Here is a 27,629-nt window from a genome sequence, read left to right as displayed (position 1 = left end):
GGTGGGTAGATCACCTGAGGTTAGGAGTTTGAGACCAGTCTGGCCAACATGACGAAACCCCATCTCTACTAAAAACATAAAAATGAGCTGGGTGTGGTGTCAGGTGCCTGTAATCCCAGCTACTCAGGAAGCTGAGGCAGGAGAATCGCTTGAACATGGGAGGCAGAGGTTGCAGTGAGCTGAGATTGTGCCATTGCACTCCAGCCTGGGCAACAGAGCAAGACTCCATCTGAAAAAAAAGAAAATATATATATGTGTGTGTGTGTATGTGTGTGTGTGTAGGCATCTTGTAATTTATATTTAATCAAAATAAGATTCATTCGTTCATTCAGTCATTCCTTCTTGGAGATACAATTTCTGCTCCACTCTGGACTGATTGTTCCTGCTATTTTATTCTGAACTTCTCTTTAACATCCTTGGGAATTCCCTTTGCCTTTCTGTTTCCTGGATCCCATACCTTCCTCTTCCTTGGCTTAGTTCTTTATTCCAGTGGCCCCTAAGTGAATCCTGTTTAGGATTTGTTTATTTTTTGTTCTTTCACTGCCTGCAACGTGTACTTGCTACACTCTAGCAAGCTCATCTTCTAATCCACATTTTTCTGCCCTCTAACTTAAACTAACAGCCCCTTCACAGCTTCTAACAACTAGTGCTTAATTAAAACAAATCAACATACCCCCGGTGAAGTTCCTCATTAATGGCATAAACTGAAATGCCAAGTAACACTACAGGTCAGACACAAAAGATTCATAGTTACACTTACAGCTTTTATAGTCTCAGCCATGGTCATCCTGGCAACTGCCAACGTGGCAGTGGCATCTATTACTAAGCCAATACAAACAGCTGCTTTTATAAATACTCTGGCCAGAAATATGGAAAAGTGTGCAAGATTATCTCTCCTGGTGAGACCCCCATTTCTGGGAGTTGCTCTTTGACTAGAAAAGACTGTTGCTAATTGTACTCATAGTTGTCCTGTTACTTGTTAACCCTAGGATGCAAAGCTGGAATCAAAGAAAGGACTGCCTCCCCTGGCAGACCCATAGCTGAAGGAATCAGTGGCTGGCAGACAGCAAAGCATGATATTGTTGAAAAGAAAAAGGGGGAGATGTTGATATTCACTTGGAGTGGCTGGCAAAACATTAAATTTAGGAAAAGTTAGAGATTGTAATCTCGAACCTTTTGTAAGGCCAAAAAATTTTATTGAGGCATGCTGAAAGCAGCCACCTCACTAACATTAGCATTGGAAAGAGATAGAGGCAATCAAAGGCCTTCCCAGTTTAAGTCGTTTACCCCACATCCCTTTGTCTCTGCTCTTAACTGTTTACTCATGTAAGTTTTATGGTGGATGGTCCTCTCAGGGGAATATCAAAGGGAAATCCCTGTTAATAGTGTTTACTCTGGGACCCCGGAACCTAAAGCTTTCATCAGTTGTAAAACCATTCTCTTAACCATGTTAATTATCCACAGGTGTGTTAACTTAGAAACTCTGTTATAAAATCTACAGGAATAAAAGTGGATGAACAGAGGGTCCTGGTTGATTGGATGCATTTTACCCTCTGAAAGCAGCCAGTGGCCATCCCTAGCCCATTTAAATCACTGTAATGGTGTGAGAGTGCATTCATTCATCTGTCGTTAAGTCAGGGTTTGCAGGCCAGACTTACGGAGGTGGTGGTTGACATCTCAAAAGGGGGCTACTGGGACAGACCCCCGGAAAGTTCCCTGTCCTTGGCAGGGTGCAGGCAGGTGGGACTCAGAAATAGAAAGCCAGAGTGTCAGGAGATGCTTTGGAAGCATTGCAACAGGTGGGGGAGAGTGGAAGGAATTGGAGAGTCGAAGCATTTCCCCATCCAAGACCTAGCCAGACCCGACCCTGCTTAACTTCTGGGCTGCAGCACACTAGGACTGCTATAGCGCCTGGTGACTGCCAAGACAAACCCACATGGAGAGGTCCTGGGCCTCAGAGGCAGCGTAGGCAACCAGGAAAGGGAAAAAAAAGTCAGGGAACAGTTGGGGAGCACTGGGACAAGTGGGGGAAAGCTTGAAGAAGGTGAAAAGGCAAAAGCCTCCAGCCTCAGTCTTTCCAGGAAGTTCCCCATCCAAGCCCCTGCCAGGCCCCATCCTGATTAGCTTCTGATCCCCTGCCTGCAGGCATTCTCCTGGCAGCCGAGGATCTCTTTGTGGGGGTTTGTCCTGGCAGGCCCCATGGGCCATAGCAGCCTGTGGGTGCTTGGGCTTGGAAGATAAGCAGGGTTAGGCTTGACTAATATTTGGATGGGGAGACTGAGACTGCCTGGGGAGACTGGGTCTGGGAGCTTTTGGCTTCCTACTCTTTTCCTGCTTTTCCCCGCTCATTGCAACACATCTTAACCATCTCCAGACTCTCTGGGCACCATTTCCCTCCAACTTGCGCTCCCAACATGGGCTGGGCCCTCCCCGTGGTGGCCCAGGATGGACCCAGGCCCATCCTGGCTGACTACTGTCAGCATAGCAGCCTGAGGGTGCTCCAGCATGGAAGGTGAGCAGGGTAGGTCATGGCTGGGGCTTAGATAACGGACCATCTGGGGAGTCCAGTGGCTGGAGGCTTTTGGCCTCCTGCTCACTTCCCACATTCCCTTACTTTTGACAACTCTTCCCATCCGCCTTCTGACTGACCCCCTTTCCTGCCTACCTGCTCCCCAGCCTTGACCTGGGACTTCACCATGGGGAGGGTGGTTCCAGCAGCCCTTAGTCACCATAGCAGCCTGAGGGCGCCCCAGCCCAGAAGCTGTTGCATCGAACCCGAGCACAGAAAGTCAACACCAGAACAAAAGTATGCCAAATTACAGGGTTTATTGCCGGCGACCACGGAGGACTCACGTCTCTCCAACCCGTGGCCCTGAAAGAAGAGAGACAAGACCTTTTTATACCCACTAAACTACTTTTGGGAGTGGGGGGAAGGAGCAGAGATGAAAGAAAACCTTCATCCCACCGAGATATCTCGGTGGGCTGTAAATCACCTCCTGGGTAGGAGAGGAGGGTGATGGGTTCCGGACATTCCGAGGGCTAGGAGAGAGATTTGTAGAACTTAAGATAACCATTTGCTTACACATCGTCTGGGTGGGAGTTACTTGGCACCAGGTTGGAATTATTCGGGGGTGCCTACTCTTGGCCATTACTGATGATCAAAGGCCAGCAATTCTGGGAGTTACAGAGAAACTATGCAGGTTTACCTTTTTGCAAAGTAATGTAGCAGTTTACAGAAACCAAGGTCAGCAGTCCTTGTGAGGAGAATGGAAACAGTTTTGTCCTTTATAAGATGGCAGTGTACAGGTTCTAACTCTAGGCTAGCTATATCTCAAAGCTAAGCAGGGTTGGGCCTCCCTGGTGCTGGCACATGGATGTAGTAACACATGGAAAGACCAAGCCTGGAGGCTTTTGGCTTCCTGCTCTTTTCCCATTTTCCCCGCTTGTTGCAACGGTTCTCAACCGGCCCTGACTCTTAGACTGCTATGGTGTTTGGGGGCTGCCTGAACAGAGCCCCAGGGGGAGGTCCACAACTGCAGTGGAGCAAAGGCAGGCAGGAAACAGGAGGTCAGGAAGTAAGGGGGTACTTGGGAAGCACTGAGGCAAGGAGGGAAAGTGGAAAGGGAGCTGGAAGCCAAAAGCCTCCAGCCCACAGTATCCCCAGGCAGTTTTAATACAAGCCACAGCAAGGCCTGACCCTGCTTAGCTTTTGGGCTAAGCTTCTGGGGAGCCCTCAGCCTGCTATGGTGCCCAGTAGCTTCTGAAATAGACCCAACGGGGAGGTCCTTGGCCACAGCAGGGGTGCATGGGGATGAAAAAGAAGGGGTCAGAGAGTCAGGGGTTAGTTCGGAAGCATTGTGACAAGCACAAGAAAGTAAGAAGGGAGCAGGATGGCCGGGCGCGGTGGCTCACGCCTATAATCCCAGCACTTTGGGAGGCTGAGGCGGGTGGATCACGAGGTCAAGAGATCGAGACCGAGACAAATTCTGGTCGCTCACGGAGCAGGAGATCCCCCAGTGGAGGAAACACACGGGTGGCCAGCGCGACTCTCGTGGCAGGTGCAGCGGTTCCGCCGGCACCTTGGCGCGGCAGCTCTCGGAGCAAAGTAAACAGGCTCGGAGGACTGGCCCGGGTCCCCATCAGGACACCAGAGCCCGGCAGTGGCTGTGACGGCACCTCAGCGCGGGAGCGCTCGGCGCAGAGTAAACAGGACCAGTTCCCCTTCTGACCGAGGTTTGGAGCCTCAGGAAGGCAGAGTTGCCTACTACCGACACAAGAAGGAAGCCAGACAGGAGAATCCTGGGCAGAAAAGCACCATCAGTTTTAACGCCGCTGCTCTGGCCCGGGAACTAACAACCTGGACATCCACTCAAGAGACCTAATCTGAAAGTTGGTAATTTCAAAGAGACAGGAGGATAAATTTACAATGACGGGAAGAAACCAGCGTAAAAAAGCTGAGAATACTCAAAATCAGAACGCCTCTCCCTCTAAAGATGATCACAGTTCCACATCAACAATGAAACAAGGCTTGATGGAGAACGAGCGCATCCCAATGACAGAATCACTCTTCAAGGAATGGATAATAAGAAACTTCGGTGAGTTAAAAGAACATGTTGTAGCCCAACGTAAAGAAACAAGGAACTTTGAAAAAAGGTTTGATGAAATCCTATTGAGAATAGACAACTTAGAGCGGAGTATGAGTGAATTAATGGAACTAAAGAATACAATACAGGAACTCCGAGAAGTATGCACAGGTTTAAACACTCGAATTGTTCAAGCAGAAGAAGGGATATCAGAGGTCAAAGTCCAACTTAATGAAATAAAACGTGAAGAAAAGATTAGAGAAAAAAGGATAAAAAGGAATGAGCAAAGTCTCCAAGAAATGTGGGACTATGTGAAAAGACCTAATTCACGTTTGATAGGTGTATCTGAATGCGATGGAGAGAATGAATCCAAGCTGGAAAATACCCTTCAGGATATTATTCAGGAAATTTTTCCTAAACTAGCAAAGCAGGTCAAAATTCAACCCCAGGTAATACAGAGAACACCACAAAGATATTCCTCAAGAAGAGCAACCCCAAGGCACATAATCGTTAGATTCACCAGGGTTGAAACGAAGGAGAAAATACTAAGGGCAGCCAGAGAGAAAGGTCATGTTACCCACAAAGGCAAGCCTATCAGACTTACAGCAGATCTCTCGGCAGAAACTCTACAAGCCAGAAGAGAGTGGGGGCCAATATTCAACATTCTCAAAGAACAGAACCTTCAGCCCAGAATTTCATATCCAGCCAAACTACGCTTTACAACTGAAGAAAAAATAAAATCTTTTATGAACAAGCAAGAACTCGGAGATTTTACTACCACCAGGCCTGCTTTACAAGAGCTTCTGAAAGAAGCATTACACACAGAAAGAAACAACCAGCCTTTCTAAAAATACACCAAAAAGTAAAGAGCACCAACATAAAGAAGAATTTACACCAACGAATGGATAAAACAGCCAGTCAACATCAAATGGCAGTAACCCTAAATTTAAATTGACTAAATCCCCAATCAAAAGACACAGCCAAAACCCAATGGCATGTTACATCCAGACCTGTTTCACATGCAAGGATACACAAAGACTCAAAACAAAGGGATGGAGAAAGATTTACCAACCAAATGGAGAGCAAAAATAAATAATAAATAAATAAAAAGCAGGAGTTGCAATTCTCGTATCGGAGAAAATAGACTTTAAAGCAACAAAGATATAGTGGTAAAAGGATCAATGCAACAACAAGAGCTAACGATCCTAACACCCAGATACGAGACTTAGATTCAATGAGACAGAAAATAAATAAGGATATCAAGGACTCGAACTCAGATCCGGAACAGGTAAACTTAATAAATATTCATAGAGCTCTCCACTTCAAATACACAAAATATACATTCTTGTCAATATCACATCACACCTACCCATAAGTTTAAATGAAACATTGGCCATTATTAATACTCAATTTTTTTCAAAATAAAGCAATATTTCCATTTACTCTCCCTCTTTCTCTTCCTCTTTCTTCCTCTCCTTTACTTATTTTTTTTTTCTTTCCTTCTCTCAAAAAAAAAAGAAATCAACTTGTAAACCTCTAGATCCAGGTCGGCAATGTCTCTCTCATTGCTTGATTTCCTTCCTTCCCTTCCCTCCCTCCCCACTTCCTCCCTTCCTTCCTTCCTTCCTTCCTTCATCCCTTCCTTCCTCCCTACCGTCCTTCTTCCCTCCCTCCCCGCTTCCTCCCTTCCTTCCTTCATCCCTTCCTTCCTCCCTACCGTCCTTCTTCCCTCCCTTCCTGCCTTCCTCCCCCCACCAAAAAAAAAAAAAAAAAAAAAAAGAGATCGAGACCATCCTGCCAACAAGGCGAAACCCCGTCTCTACTAAAGATACAAAAATTAGCTGAGCCTGGTGGTGAGTGCCTGTAGTCCCAGCTACTCAGGAGGCTGAGGCAGGAGAATTGCTTGAACCCAGGAGGCGGAGGTTGTGGTGAGCCAAGGTCATGCCATTGCACTCCAATCTGGGTAACAACAGCGAAACTCTGTCTCAAAAAAAAAGGAGGGAGTAGGAAGCCAAAAGCTTCCAGGCCCTTATCTCCCCAGGTATTGCACCATCCAAGCCCCAGCCAGTCCCCATCTTGCTAAGCTCTGAACTGGGGTGACCTCAGGCTGCTATTACACTTGGCAGCTGCCATGATGGACCCCCATAGGGAGGTCCCTGGCCTCGGAGTGGGGGAGCAGGCATGCAGGAAAGGGAGGGCCAGAGAGTTAGCAGTTGGTTGAGAAGCGTGGTGACAAGCAAAAAAAACGGTGAGGGAGTGGCAAGCCAAAAGCTTCTAGCCCCTAGTCTCTTCAAGCACTCCCCCATCAAAGCCCATCTGACACCGAACCCTGCTTAACTTCTAGGCTGGGGAGCCCTCAGGCTGCTATGATGCCCAAGTGTGAGGGGAAGCCATTCATTTCCTGCCTATTGTTTGCTGGTAGAAAAAGTAAAATAGCAAGAAGCTGAAGTCAGCAGTCAGGCGACTAGCTGATGTCAGCGGCCTTGCTGCAGTGAGGCCCGAGGGCTGGGAAAATAACTCCCCTTCCGTAACTGGTATCTATGTTATCTATAAACCTTGAAAATGTAGCAGAGGAATATTCTTCCTCCGACCCAGGGACCTGTCCCAGTCACGTACTCCATGTTTGCACAATCCAGACCCCCCCCTTAGAATTGCATCTGCCACCAAGTGATTTACTGCCTTTATTCAGCTCCTGTAACCCTTCCCCTTCTTCCCTTCCCACTTGCACCAAATACAAATTAGCAAATCAATGAAAGCCAAAGACTGTGTGGTCAGCTGTCTGGCCAATGGGCAATAACACAGTTTCACCTCTGCTCCCCCTTCAAAGTTGTAAGCCCTTGTAAAAGGGAAAGGACCTGCTCTTTGGCGAGCCTGATTCTTAAGGCATGAGCCTGCTGCAGCTCCCAGCGGAATGAAAAGCCACTTCCTTTCTCAGTTCGGTGTTCGAGAGGTTTTGTCTGCTGCATGTCCTGCTACGTTTTGGTTCCCTGATCGGGAAGCGAGTTTTCGGTTGGTGGACAGCCTCCCAGGCAGCTTTGCCCTGCCCTGCAGAGCATCCCCATGGGGGACTCCAGACCACTTGGCAATGCAATCCTGAGGGTGCTCCTGGATAGGCATTAGCCCCAGTGGAACGCTTCACCAGAGCACAGCAAGGCAGGCCCCGTGGTGGAGCCCGGCAAAGGCTGAACACTGAGAAGGGACTGGCGCTTTGAATCCAGACGGTCCGGACATCAGAAAGAAACATGGTAGGATTAGTTCTGGGAAATTTGCCCACCACTTTTGGGTGGAAGCATGGCCTGATTATCCATGATGTGCCAATCTATCTTGGCACTTTGAACTTGATTTTTTGTCTCTTTGTAACTAACTGGTTTCAGTAATCTTGTTTTCACAGAACTTGGGTGATGGGAGGTGTGTGTGTGTGAACGAGTGTGAAGGGGTCCAATTGGGCTCATCAGCAGCAAAGTGTGGGGGCCGCAGGTCTGTTAGAGTGAGCTGTACGCTCTGAGCGAATTGTGGGGCCTGCTGGGACCAGGAGTGAACTGCATAAGGCTGAAGGAGGTGCTCTCACAATCTAGGTATTGTGGGGGCAGTGACAAACTCTCCAATGCCAAGCAACATCTGAAACACTCCTGCGAGGCGAATGGTCCTGTGGGTCTGAAGTGAGTGAACAGAAAGAGTGGTGCGCTGTAATAGGCCGGAGATGGAGGGTGGAGTGCAGAGTCCTGAACTGTAACATCAGACAAAGTCAGTGAGCAGCCCCTCTACCTCATGGGAGTGCTGTTCTCATCCTAACAGAGGGAGATGGGTAAGATTCGGAGTAAACCCACTCCATTGGGAACCATGCTAAAGAATTCCAGGAAGGGGTTTAGTGGAAATCATGGCATCACCGTGACACCAGGGAAGCTCAGAACACTGTGTGAAGTAGACTGGCCCACAGAAGAAAGCCTGGACAGGTCTCTTGTCTCCAAAGTGCGGCATAAGGTTACAGGCAAGCCAGGACATCCAGACCAGTTCCCCTACATCCATAGCTGGCCGTAGCTAGTGTTACCCACTCCCCGCCGCAGTGGTTGAGAGGTCAAGCTGCAGCAGTGCTCGTGGCAAACGAAAAGGTAAAAAGGAGAATCAGTGATTACGAGAGTTAAACTGCTAACCCTGAGGACAAGGGAGAGCTGGCTACGCAGCTGTGTGTGGGAGCTGCCAGGCTCGACAGCTAAAATACGGCAAACAGTGTAACACTGTGAAGCTAGTGTAACAGCAAGCGAAATGGCAAACTTAATCAAAAACAAAAAGAGAGAAAGAGAAAGAGGAGGGAGCACTTGGTGGTGACCCAACCCGTAGACCCTTTGTCCAACAAGACAATAGACATAACTGGGGACACTGGAGTTTCAGAGACGCAGGTTTTTTACCTACCACGGATCTGTTCAGTGGGAGGCCACAAGATTATACATCAGTTCTTATACATGCTGGACTGCCCTCTATCCCTCTTGGGAAGAAAGTTGTTAAGCAAACTAAAAGCTACTATCAGGTTCACTAATAAGGGCTCCCTGCAGCTCAAACTGCCTAAGGCACGAATTATCATGGCTCTCACAGTCCCTTGGGAGGAGGAGTAGAGACTCTTTCCTGACTCAGCCGGGTTGAGAATTAACTGCTTCGCTGGCCAAGAGATGGCCATGAGTCTGGGCAGAAGACAACCCTCCAGGGTCGGCAGTAAACCAAGCCCCGGTGGTTATCAAAGTAAAGCCAGGGGTACTCCTAGTCAGACAAAAGCAGTACCGGGTCCGAAGGGAAGCTCTTAAGGACATCCAGGTCAATCTCAGACACCTGAAAGCCTATGGTATTATAGTTCCTTGCCAGTCTCTTTGGAACATGCCTCTCTTGCCCATCCCCAAGCCGGGGACCAAGGACTACTGACCAGTGCAGGACCTGTGCTTGGTCAACCAAGCAACTATGACCTTTCACCTCACTAGGTGCAACTATACGTTGCTAGGGAAGGTTGAAGGCGTTCCTGCGTGTTTCCATCACAGCCGTGTGAAACCTGCAGCACCAGACACCTGGGAAATAAAGCCAGATCTCCGTAACCCGTGCAAGATCACCTTACGGAGAGCCAAGACAGCAAGTCCTGCTCCAGTCACCCTGGAAGCTGACCGGTCTACGCACGGCTGAAGTGTGAAGACTTCCAGTGTGGGACAAACATTCCTTTCTTCAAACTATGGACTTGTGCCCGTACACATCAGATCACCAAGGTAGGGAAAAAAACTATTATGGTTCTGCTTTTCTATACCTATTATAAATGCAAGGAAACCCTAAAAGGAACATGCTTATATAATGCTACTCAGTATAAGGTGTGTAGTCCCTGCGATGGGCAGCCTACATTTGTTACAAACTCTCTAAACTTTCCTTATTTTGGCTACCTATAAAAACTGGGGAATTACTGGGCTTCCCTGTTTATACCTCTCGGGATAAATAAAGCCTAGCCATAGGCAATTTCAAAAAAGATAGTGGCCTCCCAAGATACTAATACAGTACTATGGAACTGCCACCTGGGTGGAGGAAGGCTCATGGGGTAACTGTACCCCAATTTACGTGCTCAGTGGAATCATTCAATTACAAGCTGTCTTGAAGGTAACAACCAATAAAACGGACAAAGCTTTAACTTTTCTAGCTCAACAGATAAAAATGCAGATAAAAAATGCTATATATCAAAATTAGCTGGCCTTAAACTACCTACTGGCAGCCAAGGGAAGGGAGGGGTGTGGAAAATTCAACTTAACTAATTGTCTGCAAATAAATAATCAAGGTCAGGTAGTTAAAAACATTGCAAAGGACATGTCAAAATTGGCACATGTGCCAGTGCGGGTTTACCATAAATTTAATCCTGGGTCTATGTTTGGACAACGGTTTCCAGCTAGAGGAGGATTCAAAACCCTCATCATAGGTGTGCTGCTAATAATTGGGACATACTTGCTCCTTCCTTACTTGTTAGCCTTGTTTCTGCAAATAATGAAAACTTTTATTACTACTGTGGTCCAGCAAAAGACCTTGGCACAGGTCTACTATATGAGTCACTATCAGTCAGTCCCACAGGAGAACCCAGACAGTGATAATAAAGGTGAGAACTCCCACTAAAAGTGGAGTGAGAGTCTCAAAGGGGGGAATGTGAGGGAAAGCCATTTATTTCCTGCCTGTTTCTTACTGGTAGAAACAGTAAAACAGCAAGAAGCTGACCTCTCCTTTGCAGTCCACGTTCAGAAGATCGCATTTCCCTTTCCAGTTACACAAGTATCAGAGTCCCAGTGTGGATACAAAGTCTTCCAGAAATGGGAAACCCAGATTCGCTGGTCAAGCGGCCCCTCGCAGATGAACTATAATAATTAGTAAAGCGTTAGCAGTATACTAGCTGAAAGCGCAGGCTTTCATTCAGACAGATTGGAGTCTGAATCCTGGCTTTTCTACCATGAGGTGTCGGGTGAGTGAATTAACCTCTCTGGTCCTTCAGTGTCTTCACTCACAGTCCAAAGACACGAGTAAGTATCTACCTCATAGGGCTGCTTTGAGGATTAGGTGAGATCATGCTTAGAAGATATTAAGCACTAGAAAGCACTGGAAATTGCTAGCTATTATTCTCATATAACTCTCATGATTACCATCATTTTGACACACAAATTGCCTGAAATCCATATGGTCATTGTGGCAGATTCCACGGATGGGTCCACACAACATCTGCTTTAACCATTTTTAAAACCTACAGTGCCTGGACCCTTTTGTAGCTAGGGTTTTGCCTATGGCCCAGTTCTGCCCAGCAGATGCCTCTGTGCCCCAGGAAGATGACAGTCATTTAAGTGAAGTGGCAGCACATGTAGGTGGGTCTGTCTTTTCACAGACATGGCTGTGAAAGAGCTCGGAGAGAAGCTCCAGCATCCGGCCCCTAGCATCATAGGTACTGACTGGTGAGCAGCAGCAGGGCAGCTTCTGTGAGAACAGTCCTGTTCATGGCTGGGCATTCGTGCTGGGGTTGTTTCTGGCTGTGTGGAATCCTAGCCTATTTCTGACACTGCTGGAAATCCTGTAAGCTACCTAATACCCTTCTGCAGTCCCTTTCTAGTGAAACTAGCTAGAGTGAATTCTGTGGTCTGCAACTAAGAACACAGTAATTATCAAAGCAATCAATACAGTAATTATCAGAATAATCTAATTATCAAAACAATCAATACGGTGATTATCAGAATCATCCTTTTACTATAGCATAAACATTTCTTTATAGTCATAGTCAGGTTACTAAGGGATAAATAAAAGTATGCACAAAAACCTTGCCCTTGCCTTCAAAATGCGTTTATCCTAAAATATACTACGTGAGTGGAAACCTGTTGTGTTTTTTAAAAAGGCCTTATTTTCTTTGGCAGCAGAAAGCCTTTTCTGAGGAACTAGCGGAATGAGCTGATTGAACTTGAATCCTTGCAGAAAAGAATCCTCACTTGGGTCTTTATTGAGGATGACAGGCGCACCTACCTGGCACAGTGTTCTCTAGAAATTATCATGGGAGAGTTGCAAGGTGCGCCAGAAAGCCAGTTTATGTGTATAAGTACTTGGCTCAGGATGTTGCATATAGTCGTTAATGTACTTATAGGATGGTACCCAGGGGTGTGCTCACTTACAATGAGGAGAATGCCTTGAAAGAAGTAATTAACAAGAGCATTGAGATAGCTCTCCAGACAGATTTTGAATTAATGAAAAGTGACTGTGTGATGGGTACAGCCCTGGGTGAAGTGCAGTTTCAGTTTTACCAGTTTCTTATGTTTTCTTTTTCTTTTCTTTTTTTCTTTTTTTTTGAGATGGAGTTTCGCTCTTGTTATCCAGGCTGGAGTGCAATGGCACAATCTTGGCTCACCGCACGCAACCTCCGCCTCCTGGGTTCAGGCAATTCTCCTGCGTCAGCCTCCTGAGTAGCTGGGATTCTGTAATCCCACACACTACCTTGCCCAGCTAATTTTTTGTATTGTTTTAGTAGAGACGGGGTTTCACCATGTTGACCAGGATGGTCTTGATCTCTTGACCGCATGAGCCACCGCGCCCAGCCCTCTTACCTGTTTTCATTGTCATTAGTAGTTTTAAAAATATAACGTCAAATTCTTTCTCCTTATAAAGACTGCTCCTTTTTTTCAGACAGGCTCTCACTCTGTTGCCCAAGTTGGAGTGCAATGGTGTGATCTCGGCTCACTGCAACCCCCACCTCCCTGGTTCAAGCAACTCTCCCACTTCAGCCTCCTGAGTAGCTGGGACCATAAGCATGCACCACCACACCCAGATAATTTTTTTTTACTTTTAGTAGAGATGAGGTTTTACCAAGTTTCCCAGGCTGGTCTTGAACTCCTGGCCTCAAGCGATCTGCCTGCCTTGGCCTCCCAAAGTGCTGGGATTACAGGCATCAGCCACTGCACCTAGCTACAAAGATCACTCTTCTGGTGTGTTTTTTGAGTAACTGTGGCCGCATTGGCAACTCTCTTGTCATTTTTATTCAATGCCTAGTTTCTCATTTTCTCCCTTATATGCTTCTGGCAATATAATGACCTATTCAAAGCATATCAGAGAACTTCTCACAATGCTAATAGGCAGAACGGTTAAGTGCTTAAGGTATTGTCCGTCTTCTTGAATGAAAGAACACAGAAAATGCTGACCTCTGTCTTAGTCTGTCAGTTGGCATATTAGTTTCCTGTGGCTGCTGTAACAAAATGCCACAAATTTAGTGGCTTTAAACAACACAAATGTGGGCGGGTGCAGTGGCTCACACCTGTAATCCCAACACTTTGGGAGGCCAAGGCGGGTGGATCACCTGAGGTTGGGAGTTTGAGACCAGCTTGACCAACATGGAGAAACCCTGTCTCTACTAAAAATGCAAAATTAGCCAGGCTTTATGGTACATGCCTGTAATCCCAGCTATTCCGGAGGGTGAGGCAGGAGAATCACTTGAACCTGGGAGGCAGAGGTTGTGGTGAGCCAAGATCGCCCTATTACATTCCAACCTGGGCAACAAGAGCAAAACTCTGTCTCAAAAAAAAAAAAAGGGAGAAAACAACACAAATGTATTATCTTACAGTTCCAGAGGCCAGAAGTCCAACGTCAGTTTCACTGAGATTTTGCCAAGTGTTTGCAGAAATGGCTCATTCTGGAGGCTTCAGAAGAAGCCATTTTCTTGCCTTTTTCAGCTTTGCAGGCTGCCTGCAGTCCTTGCTTTAGAACCCCTGCCTCATATCACTCCAACCTCCTGTTTCCATGGTCACATCTCCTACTACTCACTCTGACCCTCCTGCCCCCTCTTATAAGGACCCTTGTGATTATACTGGGCCCACCTGGATAATTCAGGATCGTCTCTCCATCTCAAGATTCTTAATTTAAATCATCACATCTTCAAAGTCCCTTTTGTCACATAAGCTGATACTCACAGGTTCTGGGGACTAGGGATTACTCAACCTACTACAGGTGTCAGGAAAGCGAGTTCTAGCTTCCTCAGTCAATGAGGACTTACTAGAAGGTTACAAAGAGAAAATAGTAGGAAATCAAGAAAACCAACAGGCATTTGAGATACAAGGCAAATACCTGGTTATTTACTGTCCTCTCAGCAGAAGGTGGCTTTTGCTGCAAACTCTAGACTTCTCTCTTTATTGTGACTGTCTTGACATCCTCTTCTGTTTGACTGATGATTCTAGTATCTCTGGCAGTCAAACTGGGTCAGCAAGAGCCGTCCTGTAGAGGGCGCCCTTTTCCTGCCAGTCTCTTGCATGAGGACATCTCATTGGCTGCGGTCTAACCTACAGATGGCAACTTTTCAACCAGTCACTAATCCTTGGTCCACTCAGCTTTGGCCAGGAAAGCTGGGCCACAAGACGCAAAATGTGTACAGAAACCATGGGCCTTTGTCTCTGAAAGGCGCTGGGAAGTTGCAAGCATTCAGTGATTGTTACTCTTCAAAACACTGTCAGTGACTGCAGAGTTTGAGCAAAATTTTTTGCTTCCCGATTTTTGAAACTGGGATGTTTATAGGTGCTTGTTACAAACTGATTTTGATTAATGTTTATAAAGTATAGTATTCTGGCTGGGCGCGGTGGCTCACGCCTGTAATCCCAGCACTTTGGGGGTTGAGGCTGGTGGATCACAAGGTCAAGAGATCGAGACCATACTGGCCAACATGGTGAAACCCATGTCTACTAAAAATACAAAATTAGCCAGGTGTGGTGGCACACACCTATAGTCTCAGCTACTTGGGAGACTGAGGCAGGAGAACTGCTTGAATCCAGGAGGCAGAGGTTGCCGTGAGCCGAGATTGTGCCACTGCACTCTAGCCTGGTGACAGAGTGAGACTCTGTCAAAACAAACGAACAAACAAAAAACTATATGTATATATATATATATATATATATATATACATATAATTCCTTTTTTTTCTTTTTTTAAATAAAGACGGGGTTTCACCATGTTGGTCAGGTTGGTTTTGAACTCCCGACCTCAGGTGATCCTCCTGCCTTGGCCTCCAAAGTACTTGGATTACAGGTGTGAGCCACTGCGCCCAGCCTATAGTATTCCTAAGAAAATGAATTAGAATGGTCCAAAAATAGAGTGCTTTGGAAAGCTAAAGGCTTGTTGTGATGGCCTGTAGTCTAATCATAGACTCTAATTACAGGAAAAGACACACATATTACCAAAGGAAGTCTTCTAGGTCAACGGTCTTTATGGTACTTCAAATTATATAAAGCAACACACTGGAATTCCCAAGCTCTGAGTCATCCATTAAAAAGTAGCTCATATGGCTTTGGCTTTCAGGACACTGAATTGAATTCAGAAACCATTTTATAAATGTCTACTCTCTTTGATAGAGGAGATCTGGGAAAGGAGAGAAGTAATCTGGAGTGTAGCAGAGAATTAAACTGACTTCTCTTTAATGGAGGCACACAGCCTGTTACACTGTATAGTCTTGGATGGTGCCAGATGATCATAGGTTCAGCCACTGGATTAGAGGCCTACAGCCTGTTACACTGTAGAGTCTTGGATGGTGCCAGATGATCATAGGTTCAGCCACTGGATTAGTCGCGTCATGAATTTCATAATCGCCATCTAATTGACACAGACCTTTAAACAGTCCTTTCTCCTGGAAGCCAGTTTATTGCTGGGATTAAATGAACTTAAACTCTCTGCAGAAAATGGAACCAACTCTTCACTTGGCTCACCTTGGCAGTAATTAGGAGCTTTATAGGAATTCGCACTGTTTCTCGCCAGGCTGTCCAAGTGGAAACAAGCAGATTGTCCTTGAGAATGCAAAGGTTCTCTCTCCAAGTGGGAGCCCAGAGCAAAGGTAAAGGAGAAAGTATTTAATGTCCAGGCTGTGAAGAAAAGTAATGAACTGATTGTACTGTATGTATTTCCACTGCATAAACACCAACATTTAATTAAGCCATTACACAGGTCATACACATCTAACTCTAGCTTGAACTCTGGGCCCAGAAGGACTGTTCAAATCCCAGCGTGGCCACTTGATCTTTGGCACATGGGACCAACAGGTGTGCATGTTCCATGGGAATGTTGTGCTGATTAAAAATACAGAAAATTCACATGGCCAATCCTGTGAGTGGGAGCCTTTATTAAGCTTTTCCTACTTTTTGTTATTCATTGTTCACTCTTGCCACTCCAAATCTCCAAGCCCTAGCCAGAGGCACGTCACACTCAAACCACCAGGCTACTTCTCCCTTTTTTGAAACTCAGTTTTGGAATCTTTTTGGTGGCAGGTGCCTGTAATCCCAGCTACTAGGAGGCTGAGGTGAGAGGATCACTTGAACCTAGGAGGTGGGGGAGGCTGCAACGAGCCAAGATCGTGCCACTGCACTCCAGCCTGGGTGACAGTGAGACTCTGTCTCAGAAAAAAAAAAAAAAAAGGACGAAAGTTAGAAATAGAATACCCTCCTTAACTTGGCATCTACTAAAAACCTGCAGAAAGACATTATGGTTAGCTAAGAAATTTCAGACTCATTTGCTTTAAAATGGGGAAAAAAGACAAGGATACACATTATCAAAGTTATTTTTAATTGTAGTATTGGAGGTCTTTGCCATCATTATAAGGAAAGAAAAATAAATTAGAGGTGTAAGGATTATTAGGAAAGCAAAAAATTTATGAATAATAAATTCCCCAAGGTTGTCATGTAAATGATCACTTAAAACGTTAATAGTGCTGTATTACTCAGGGGTCTCTCAAGAAATAGAATTAATAGGATGCATTCATTCATTCATTCATTATAAGAAATAATAAAGGATTTACTAGAAGGAATTGGCTTAAGCTTATGGAGGCTGGCAAATCCAAATCTGCCCAAGTCTGAGTTGATGTCCCCAGTTTAGGTCTGAAGCCAAGAAGCTACTGTAGAATCAGGAAGAGCCAATGACTCATTTCAAAGGCCATCAGACAGGAGAATTCTCCTACTTGGGGGATGGTCAGCCTTTTGTTCTGTTCAGGGCTTCAACTGATTGGATGAGGCCCACCCACATTATGGAGGGCAATCTGCTTGACTCAGTCTATAATTCAAATGTTGAGCTCATCCAAAAACAGCTTCACAGAAACACCCAGAATAATGTGTGACCAAATACCTGGGCATTCCATGGCTCAGTCAAGTTGACACTCAAGTCTAACCAATACTGTGTTCCTCCTCACTAAGGTAAAATATTAAAAACCTTCTCCAGTGAATCATGCCTCTCTCGATCCATCCCTTTGTCATGTGCCTTTGCTCTCCTGCCCACCATTAGGCCCTCAGACATGTGAATGAAGCCTCTAAGACAGTCCAGTCACCACACTGATGTCATGTGGAGCACTTCCTGCGGAGCACTGCCTGAAACTCTGACCCCGGAATCATGAGTAACAACATGGTTGTGTTTATTCGCTGAGTTTAGGGAGTGGTTTATTATACAGCCATGCATAAGTGATATAACTGATACTACTGATACAATAAGTAATGAGAAAATATGAATCGAGATATGTCACAGTAGCACCAGAAATTATCATGTATCCTGGAATTAACCTAACACAAATGCACAAAAATTTATAAACATTTAAACTCTTTTAGAGGATGTTTAAAATATAAAAATATAAAACTCTTTTAAAGGATGTTTTAAAAGAGTCAGATAATCAAAGACATGCCTTTTGTCTTTTTTTTTTAGACAGGGTCTCATTCTGTCACCCAAACTGGAGTGCAGTGGTGTAATCTCAGCTCACTGCAACCTCCACCTCTCAGGCCCAAGTGATCCTCCCACCTCAGCCTTCAAAAACAAAGACCACAGGTTCAAACTATCACATTTGGCTAATTTTTGTATTTTTAGTAGAGATGGGATTTCACCATGTGGCCCAGGCTGGTTTGAGCTCCCAGGCTCAAGTGATCTCCCCACCTCGGCCTCCCAAAGTGCTGGGATTACAGACATGAACCACTGTGCCTGGCCCCTACACCAGATCTTAATGGTGGAATTTATGCTAGTTTTATTTTTCTCACAAAAAAGTGCTGACTTATACATTTATCATGGAGAAATACTCAATTCTATATCCTAAAGACCCAATAAAACGATCTAAGATGGACAAGACTATTTTCACAAACGCCTTAAAGAGACACTTTAGACCAGGCACAATGGTTCATGCCTATAATCCCAGCAGTTTGGGAGGCTGAGGCGTGTGGATCACTTGAGCCCAGGAGTTTGAGACTAGCCTGGGCAACATAGCGAAACCCATCTCTACAAAAAAATACAAAAAATAGCCAGGTGTGTTGGTGCCTGTGGTCCCAGCTACTTGAGAAGCTCAAGTGGGAGGATTGCTTGAGTCTGGGAGGTTGAGGCTGCAGTGAGCCAATATCACTCCACTGTGCTGCAGCCTGGGCAACAGCATAAAACTCAGTCTCAAATTAAAAAAAAAAAATCTACTGTAGGCCTGGTGTGGTGGCTCCACACCTATAATTCCTGTGCTTTGGGAGGCTGAGGCCGGAGGATCACTTGAGGTCAGGAGTTCAAGATCAGCTTGAGCAACACAGCAAGATTCTGTCTCTACAAATAATTAAAAGAAAAAGAAATTAGCTAGGTATGGTGGCATGTGCCTGTAATTCCAGCTACTCAGGAGGCTGAGGTGGGAGGATCACTTTGAGGCTGCAGTAAGCTGTTATTACATCACTGCACTCTAGCTTGGGCAACAGAATGAGACCCGGTCTCTTTATTTATTTATTTTGAGATGGAGTTTCGCTCTTGTTGCCCAGGCTGGAGTGCAATGGCGTGATCTTGGCTCACCGAAACCTCTGCCTCCTGGTCGAGCAATTCTCCTACCTCAGTCTCCCGAGTAGCTGGGATTACAGGCATGCGCCACCACGCCTGGCTAATTTTGTATTTTTAGTAGAAATGGGGTTTCTCCATGTTGGTCAGCCTGGTCCCAAACTCTTGACCTCAAGTGATCTACCCACTTCGGCCTCTCAAAGTGCTGGGATTACAGGCGTGGGTCCCCAGCCGAGAGACCCAGTCTCTAAAAAAAAAAACCAATCTGGTGTATATTTAATTCCATGCAAGAAATCAAACATTATCCCTACCCTTGGCCCATAGCACCAGGTATGTGCTAAGGATTTTCACACACACAGTCTCATATATTCTCAAACAACCTTCTAGAAAAGTATCACTTATGATTCCTGTTTTATTGATAAGGACACTGAAGCTTAGAGAGGTTAAGTCATTTACCTAAGCTCACACAGCTAGTAAGCAGCCACTAACTGCATGGCTACAGAGCTTATGTTCTTTCAAATACAATACTCTACTCCTTTAGTTAACACTATGCACTTGGAGATTCTAAAATGTGGAATAATTTGACTACATAGTTCAGTGGTCATTCACTTCTAGATACAGCCTGGATATAATAGGAAGACCTGAAACTCCCGGCTGAAGAAGCATCAGAGACCTCTGGGAATCTCCCCTGGGTTCCATGTGTCTCTACAGGGACACTGGCAGAGTTGGTTCTTGAAAGGAACAATCCTTTTAATCCTGGCAGTCTTATTTCTTATGGTCAGTTGAAGTTTCCGCTAGGAAGACAAACTCATTTTAACAAACTACAATCAGGGAGAGAAATTTGCAGCTAAAAAAGAGCTTTTGTGAAAATGAATTCTCTGACTCTCTTTGTTACTCTACGTACATCACCAAACGGTCACTGAAGAGAATAACAGAATTATGGGATTAGGGGATGTGGGATACGGGATGTAAAGGTAACAATGACGTTGCTCAAATAATTCTAATTTTGACTCTTGGTTACCACTTTGTCTACGTCAGCTGTTCCTATTTCTAAAAATGATGGTTCTCTACAGATAATCCAAAGAGTATTTATTCATTCCAATGAAGTTAATCAATACTTGCCTATGTGGTTTATTGGGTAGGCAATAAATAATTTCTAGGTGCTGGTCCTGAATATGCCTAAGTAACTGTGTGCTCTTGTGTAGGTGACATAAGCCCACTGAATCTTACTTTCTTCATCTCTGAAATGAGAGATTTAGATGAGGCATTCTGTAAACTTCAAGATTCTTAACTTTGCTGATTACTTTCAAGGACCTGGGAGCTATGCAATCCCAGATGTGTCCAGCAGAGGTCAGGAGAGGTCAGTAAGAGCTCTGAGGTCTACTTTAATCCCAGTTAGCTGTGTACAGTTTCATGGTAGTCCCTATTCTCAGGGTTACTGATTTTTTAAGGTTGGGCAGGTGTTTTTCTTGAAAAATTAACGTAGAGATGTGTTGTGTGTTTTCGGCCTCTTTGTCAAATGTAAACCATTTCTCCACTAGCCAATGCCTACTGAGCAAAGGTAAATTGTCCAGCGGAAGGTGATTTGTGGGAACACTGTAACCTTCAGTAAATGTAAGCAAGTCTGGACATTACAGCAATTCCATCCCATCAAACTCTCTGTTCATGACAAAGGGTCTCTAAACTCTAGCTAGTGATCTAATATTTTGAAAAATATTCATGATCACACCACTGAACTCCAGCCTGCATGACAGAGTGAGACTCTGTCTCAAAAAAAAACAAACAAACATTTATTCAGCAAAATTCTTGTCACAATATAGGCTTCAATCAATATTTCTCTTTCTCTCTCTTTTCTGGGTTTCATCAGAAAAATTACCTGGGAAACATACCATTGCAGAGATGGAGACTCCTAATAAATATGTAAATATTATAAGCATTTTTTTTTTTTTTTTTTTTTTTTAGGTAGAAACAGGAGGACTGATTTAAATGTGATTGAATCCAAAGAACTGAATCAGAGGAAGACCCTGCAGCCAGGTCAATCCCTTTCCAAAGAGCTGTTTAAATAAAATGTAGTAGAGCCAGTCTGGTGATTAAAGTTGTCTCTGGGTAAGACCTCCATTTAAACCTTGCTCAAGTTATTTGGTAAACTTTCTTAACTTCCCTGGAGATAACCGCCCCCCCCCCCGCCCCCCGCCATTTCCTTATCTGTACAGTGAAGACAGTGATAAGACCTCATAAGATTTGTGTGGGGATTAAATGAGCTAAAGGCAGGAAAACACCCGCCACACATTAAATGAGCAGTAAGTGAGAGCGATTGCTATCATACATCAATTAGAGAGGAGTGTTTTTAGAGAAAGCGAGTGGGAAACAAAATCGATGTCTTTTTCTAAATCTCTTTCATGACTATCTCAGACTGGGTTTGATGCTGCTGCTGTGTGTTTCAGCCACTGCAGGTGACAGACCCCGACCCAGCCACCTTGCCTGTAGACAGCCATGCAGCCCCGACTGGTACCATCATCCCCAGCCCACGGGAGCAGCAGAGACAGCTAGATGCCCATTCCTGCCAGCCAGTCCTTATCCGACTGCCACAGTCAGAGGCTGCCTTCCCCATGGAACAGGGGCCTTTCCTCTTTCTCAGCTCCACTCGGAGCCTAGGCTTGTGCTAGGTTGCCTGCTTCCCGCTTGGAGGTCAACTTCCACCCCGGGCTTCACCTTTGGTCTCCAAGATTTTTCTTTTTTTTCCTTTAACTCAGCACTCAGGCCAGGTGAGGGTGGCTCTTGCATGTAATCCCAGCACTTTGGGAGGCTGAAGCTGATGGATGGCTTGAGCCCAGGAGTTCAAGACCAGCCTGGGCAACATGGCAAAACCTTATCTCTACAAAAAATTTAAAAATTATTAAATGAAAGTTGCCAGGAAGAAAAAAGAAAAAAAAAAATTAGCTGCGCACACCTGTAGTCCCAGCTACTTGGGAGGCTGGGGTGGGAGGATTGCTGGAGCCCGGGAGGTCGAGGTTGTGGTGAGCTGAAATCACACCACTGCACTCCAGCCTGGGTAATAGAGCAAGACTCTGTCTAAGGAAAAATAATTAGCACTCGATTTCCTCATTCTTGTGACTTCTTCCCCTGCTCTGGCAGGCTTCTCTAGGACAGGTCTGCACTGATCTCTCCCACCATTGCTGACCCCCGGTAGGATGGGCTGGGCTCTGAGAGAGCTGAACAGTGGGCCAGGCAGGGCAGGGAGGCCTGTGTGTCCTGCAGGAGAGAGAGCTGGGCCGTGCTGTGCTCTGATGATGAGTGGCGTGAGCTGGCCTTGGGAGGCATGGGCCGGGTGGGATGGCTCTCGAGAAGGTTGGAGAAGGGCTGGCCTCAGGGCAATGGAGCGGAACATTCCAGATCAGCTGTGGCAGCCATCGCTCAGCCTGGGCCTTCGGCAGCGTGGGGGCCACAGCGGGATTGCTACAACCTGCTCACATCCCCGAGACGCTTCAGAAGACCTAGGCCAGTCGTTGAGGGACCTCCCAGTGACTCACGTTCAAAACCAAAGATGAAAAGGGAGATGCTGTCTCCTTACACTAGCTGTAACTCCAAACTTTCTGAAAAAGGCTTAAACCCTTAAGGCTTCTGCTTAATGGAAAGAAAGTGGAAGGAAGTGTCCATTCAAAGAGAAACTTTCTGTTTCGTCTGAAGATGACTGCAGCCTAATTCTGGCTCTGACATTCTCTTACCCAGACCCAGCCAAGCTCCTGGTTCCTCCCGGCCTTGCTTTTGGTGCCTGTGAGGCAGCTCTGGAGCGATGGGGGCAAGCCCGGCCTGCGAGGAGTGGGGGAAGGTGTGTGATTTGTGGTTGCTGGTACTTGATGCCCACACACCCCACACACAGCATGTGTTGCTGGTGGTGTAATTTAAGATATTTTTATAAAATAAAAAAAAAAAAAGAAAGAAAGAAAGAAGAAAGAGACTAGTGTCTTATCTTGTTCCAAATCCCCTTTGGGAAAGTTTGCTAATAGCTGCCATTTATTTAGAAAAAGTACATAGAACACCATGGTGCGGTAACACCATTCTTCCCATTTTACGGTCAGGGATGCTGAGCCTTAGGGAGATGAAGCAATCTGTCTAACTGCCGGCGCTAGGGAGCAGTGGGCCGCAGGCACGCACAAGCGCAGAGCTGGGCTCTGGGCACTAGCTCAGTGAGTTCCTGCTCCGCCCACCCTCGGGGGCTCCCGGGACAGGCCTGCCTCGGGACCTTTGCAGGTGCTGTTCTCCGGCTGGGATTCCTCTACCCTCCCTCCCGCCTCCTGCCCTTCCTTCAGACCTCTGCCCCACGCCTGCTATTACTGAACCCTCCCTCCCACGTGACGGGTCCACCTCTTCCCCCCTTTCCCCTTCTTGTCTTCCTCCTTTCCTCGTTTGATCATTCTCTGTCTTCCCCACTAGAACGAAGGCCTGTGGGATCTTTGTCCGTGGCTGTATCTTTAGCATCTAGGAGAAGGTGCCCCTCACTATTAATTCAACAAACCATCGAATGAATGAGTGGCCACCAGGATTAGCAGGTCTGGTGGGCAGAGCAGCAGCAATGGGATGCCGGGATTTGAGGGAAAGCCCCCTCCAAGCCCTCGGGACTGGCCCCACTCTGGCAGAGCACAGTTCAACAGCCAGGAATGACCCCAGCTCCCTTCCCCACCCTTCAGCAGAAGACTGAGCAGCTTTTCCCCACCGGCTTCCAGCAATACCTCATCTTGGGGCCTTTTCTGCTCTTTTTCCGGAGATACTGTGGGAGTTGGGAGGTTGGGGGTAAGCATGAGGGTCTCTGGGGAAGGGAGATCTGTAAACACTCCCGTTTTAGCCCTGAAATCGCACTGCGGTCTCTTCCCTCTGGCTGGTTTGTTCAGCCAGAAAAAACTTTCTTTTGGGGTGAGCAGCTTGGCTGGCTTTTCAAGACTCAGTTCAGGCATCTCTATGGTCCCTCTTCCAGGTTAGTGCCCTCCTTGCTGTCCTCAGAGCATCTCAACCCTCTCCCTGCTCATCTCAGCAGCTTTGCCTCTGTGTGCTTCTCAGCCAACACTCACTGACTGGGGTCATGCCTTTCTTCCTCTGGGCCCCAGGCCCAGAACAGCAGGGCCTCAAATCAATGTTTGCTGAGTAACTGAAGTGGGATGGGAAGGGTTCTCCAAGACAAAGGCCCCTGACGTTACCATCTGAGAGCCAGCACTGCACATCATCAGGGAGCCTCACCCTTGTCAACATGCCCTCTCCAGCTCCAAGTGCCAGGGCCAGCTGGGAATCCGGAGGGACCACATCTTATGTAGACCACATGACTGACTCCAGACAAACGATGTTTGCCCTGCAAAACCAGTGCTGCTGGGCCGGGAGTGGTGGCCTGGAATCCCAACACTTTTGTAGGCTGAGGCAGGTGGATCACCTAAGGTCAGGAGTTCAAGACCAGCCTGGCCAACTGGTGAAACTCCGTCTCTGCTAAAAAGGAAAAAAAAAAAAAAAATTAGTAAGGCCTGGTGGCACATGCCTATAATCCCAGCTACTAGGGAGGCTGAGGCAGGAGAATTGCTTGAAACTGGGAGACAGAGGTTGCAGCAAGCCAAGATCCCACCACTGCAGTCCAGTCTGGGCAACAGAATGAGACTCCGCGTCTCAAAAAAACAAACAAACAAAACCCAGTGTTGCTGGTAGCAGGCTGCCCTGTGGTTAGTTCCTGTCCAGCTCAGAGAACAAAGACACCAGCATCACGGGCATCCCACTCTGGCTTCCCTTCCCTCAAGCTCCAACAGCTTCCTGCTTGCATCCTCAGGCTGACTGCAGTGGGGGCTGGGGAGGGGGGGTTCTCACTTATAGGGAGAAGAAATCCTGGGTAGGATGAGAAAGGGGAAGAGCAGGAGGGGAAGCCCTGAGGGACGGGTGAGCACCCCTAGACGCCCAGAAACCTCGTGCCCTTCCGTTCTGACTCATCTGTCCTCTAGTTCTTTCTAGCTTCTTGGCAAGGACAGAAGCCCCTGCTGAGAGGGCTTCAGGAATGGCCAAAGTCTGACATGGTGCAACCTCAGCCACGCCAAGAAAGAGCTTGGATACGTCTGTCTCGCTGTTTTTCCAGTTTTTGTTTGCACCTCACAGGAAGAACTGGTCTGCCTTCATTCCCAGGCCTACCAAACTGACAGGTTCTGCAGCGTGGGTCCTGCTTAAGGCTTTAGCCAGCAACTATACTAGAGAACTCTCTGTCTAGACTACAGCCACGTTTCCCAAAGTCATCAGATTAAAGGCATCACCTGGAAGTTCTGATTGGGTCGGTCTGGGGATTTCTGAAGCTCCCCAGATGATTTATAAAATAGCTCAGTAAAAACCAACCTCAGCTGGGTGCCGTGGCTCATGCCTGTAAGCCCAGCACTTTGGGAGGCCAAGGTGGCTGGGTCACTTAAGGCCAGGAGTTCGAGACCAGCCTGACCAACATGGTGAAACCCTGTCTCTACTAAAAATACAAAAATTAGCTGGGTGTGGTGGTGCACGCCTGTAATCCCAGCTACTCAGGAGTCTGGGGCAGGAGAATCACTTGAACCTAGGAGGCAGAGGTTGCAGTCAGCTAAGACTGTGCCATTGTACTCCAGCCTGGGCAACAAAAGCAAAATTCCATCTCAATAAATAAATAAATAAACAAACCCCAACCTCATAGGGAGTGATATAAAATGTGAAAAAACCAATCAACCAACCAACCAACCAACCTCATTAGCTCTTGGTCCCTTCTCACCTGTCAAACCTAATTCCCTGTGCATGTGCCCTGAGCTTCCTCCCACAGTCCGCTCTGCCTGGAAGGCCCTTTCCTGCCTTTGCCTGTCTGGGAAGCTCTGAGTCTGAGTTTTCGGCCTGGGAAGGATTTCTCCATTACACTCTTGAGGCCTCTTACAGAGTTAGGGGTGTTCTCTGCTCCCATAGCTCTGTGCCTGTTTCCCATCTAGAGCCTGCAGCAGGCTGGAATGAGAGGTGGCGGTAAGAAACCAGCCCTCCTTATGCGTAAATGCGTATTTGGTAACTGATACAGCTAAAGAGCTGGTTAAGTCTTCCTGAAACAGTGCTGCTGACTTGTACAGCTGATCAGTCTCGCTCGCCAGCCCCAGATTATTTCAATGGCTCCCCTTTGTGCCTGGGATCGAGTCCAAGATTCAAGCTCCTAGGGTGTTGCAAGAGCAGTGAATGCCCTGTCGGCCCCTCCAGCCTCATCGCCACCCGTCCCCCCTCCCTCCTTGCATTTCCTCACAAGGGCCACACTCTCCCACCTCCCACCTTCATTATTGAGTTCCCCCTGCTTAGAATACCTTCTCCGCATGTCCTACCCTGCCTCTTCTGACTCCTACTCATCTGCCAGAAGTCACCTCTTCTGGGAAGCCTTTCCAGGTTGATGAGAGGTGACTCAACTTCCCCTGGCAAGATGCAGAAATCAGGGTGCCCCTAAATAGGGGGTTGGATAAATATAGGATGCTACCTCCACAAAATGAAATAAAAATGGAGATGTGAATTGTCATATTTCTTTATTAGGCAGTTTAAAAAATACTATTATGTTCATGGCAATATATTCAAGGATGTAATGTAAGAGTAAATCCCCTCCTCCTGGTTTCGGTCTTCCCTGAGGCACTCACTGTTGTCAGTTTCTTGGGTGGGTCTTACAGAGATGTTCTACCTCTATAGAGGTACACATATATGTCAAGGTGAGAGGGAGTAAAGATGGGGGGATATGAAATGTATTTAAGTCACAGCCCCTGCACCTGAGACACTCACAATCTTCCTGGGAAGGTTAAGTCAGCCCTACCTCATGAGTTAGAGTATTAAGTGGCATGTGGGAACCTGAATGAGGTCAGTCACTGAAGGCCACTCACAGCCACTCAGAGCCAGGATTCGAGCCCCAGTGAGCTTGAATGGGCTTGTTCTATAAACCACCCACCCACCATAAGTAAAGGAGACACCTTCCATAAGTAGAAGCAGGCAGAGTTTGTAACTCCCAGTTCCCGGGTATAGTTTGAATGTGCATTATTGTGATCCCTCTATTGCAAAGTCCTGGTTCTTGGACTTTTAAAGCTGGGACGCAGCTGAGTCTGGGGCTGGAAACCAGGACTGGCAGGTACAATAAAAGTAATAGTCCATCAAGCTTTGTTGCTTCAACTATGGTTATTGCAAGTTATGACAGGAAAAAACCAAGAAAAACACTCCATGAAGCTGAAGTAGTGAAAGGAGACTCCAGCTTCGAGAACCAAAACGTATTTAAATTGGGGCAGCTTTTGGTCTGGCACCTCCACCCAGACATTTTGACACGTGAGAAAATCTCGAGAGGTGAAATGACTTGCCGGAAGTCACCAGGTTGGTTTTGGCAAAATGAAGACCAGTACACCTGGTTCCTCTGCTGAGTTAGTCACTGTCTACAGCAGCGCCTTCCCCACCACCAAGGGAGAAAGGCTGCAGTTGGTGCGAGTGCCCTATGTCCTTCCTGAGACGCGGCCTCTGCACGCTTGGTGTATTCTCTTACTTCACGGGAGAACCAATGGGAACGTCAGGCTTGGAAGACCAAGTCAGGGACTCAATGACTGCATCACGGTCGTTGTTCCTAGCTACAAACCACCAACACCGACTGCCGGAGTGGAGAAGAAAATGTATCAGAAGGTAAACAGGCAGCGCACAGAACCACCACACGACCCTAAAACTAGGTTTAAAGCTGCACAGTCAGGGACAACACCCTGCCGGAACCGGAGCCCTGTGTGCAGAGAAACCTCCACGTGTCCC

At 46.6% G+C, this 27,629-nt stretch overlaps 1 long non-coding RNA gene across 1 annotated transcript; it reads left to right on the top strand.

Annotated features, from left to right (window-relative positions):
• The first annotated feature begins 7,450 nt into the window (after nucleotides 1-7,450).
• Nucleotides 7,451-25,142, top strand: LOC103793213 (uncharacterized). The gene is made up of 4 exons (XR_620201.5): nucleotides 7,451-7,828; nucleotides 9,551-9,826; nucleotides 20,820-20,963; nucleotides 24,830-25,142. It is a non-coding gene; the product is annotated as an uncharacterized LOC103793213 (long non-coding RNA).
• The last annotated feature ends 2,487 nt before the right edge of the window (nucleotides 25,143-27,629 follow it).

This window comes from Callithrix jacchus, chromosome 5 (genome assembly GCF_049354715.1).
Source record: "Callithrix jacchus isolate 240 chromosome 5, calJac240_pri, whole genome shotgun sequence".
Classification (NCBI taxonomy): Eukaryota; Metazoa; Chordata; class Mammalia; order Primates; family Cebidae; genus Callithrix; species Callithrix jacchus.
This window is presented reverse-complemented; position numbering and strand designations above follow the sequence as displayed.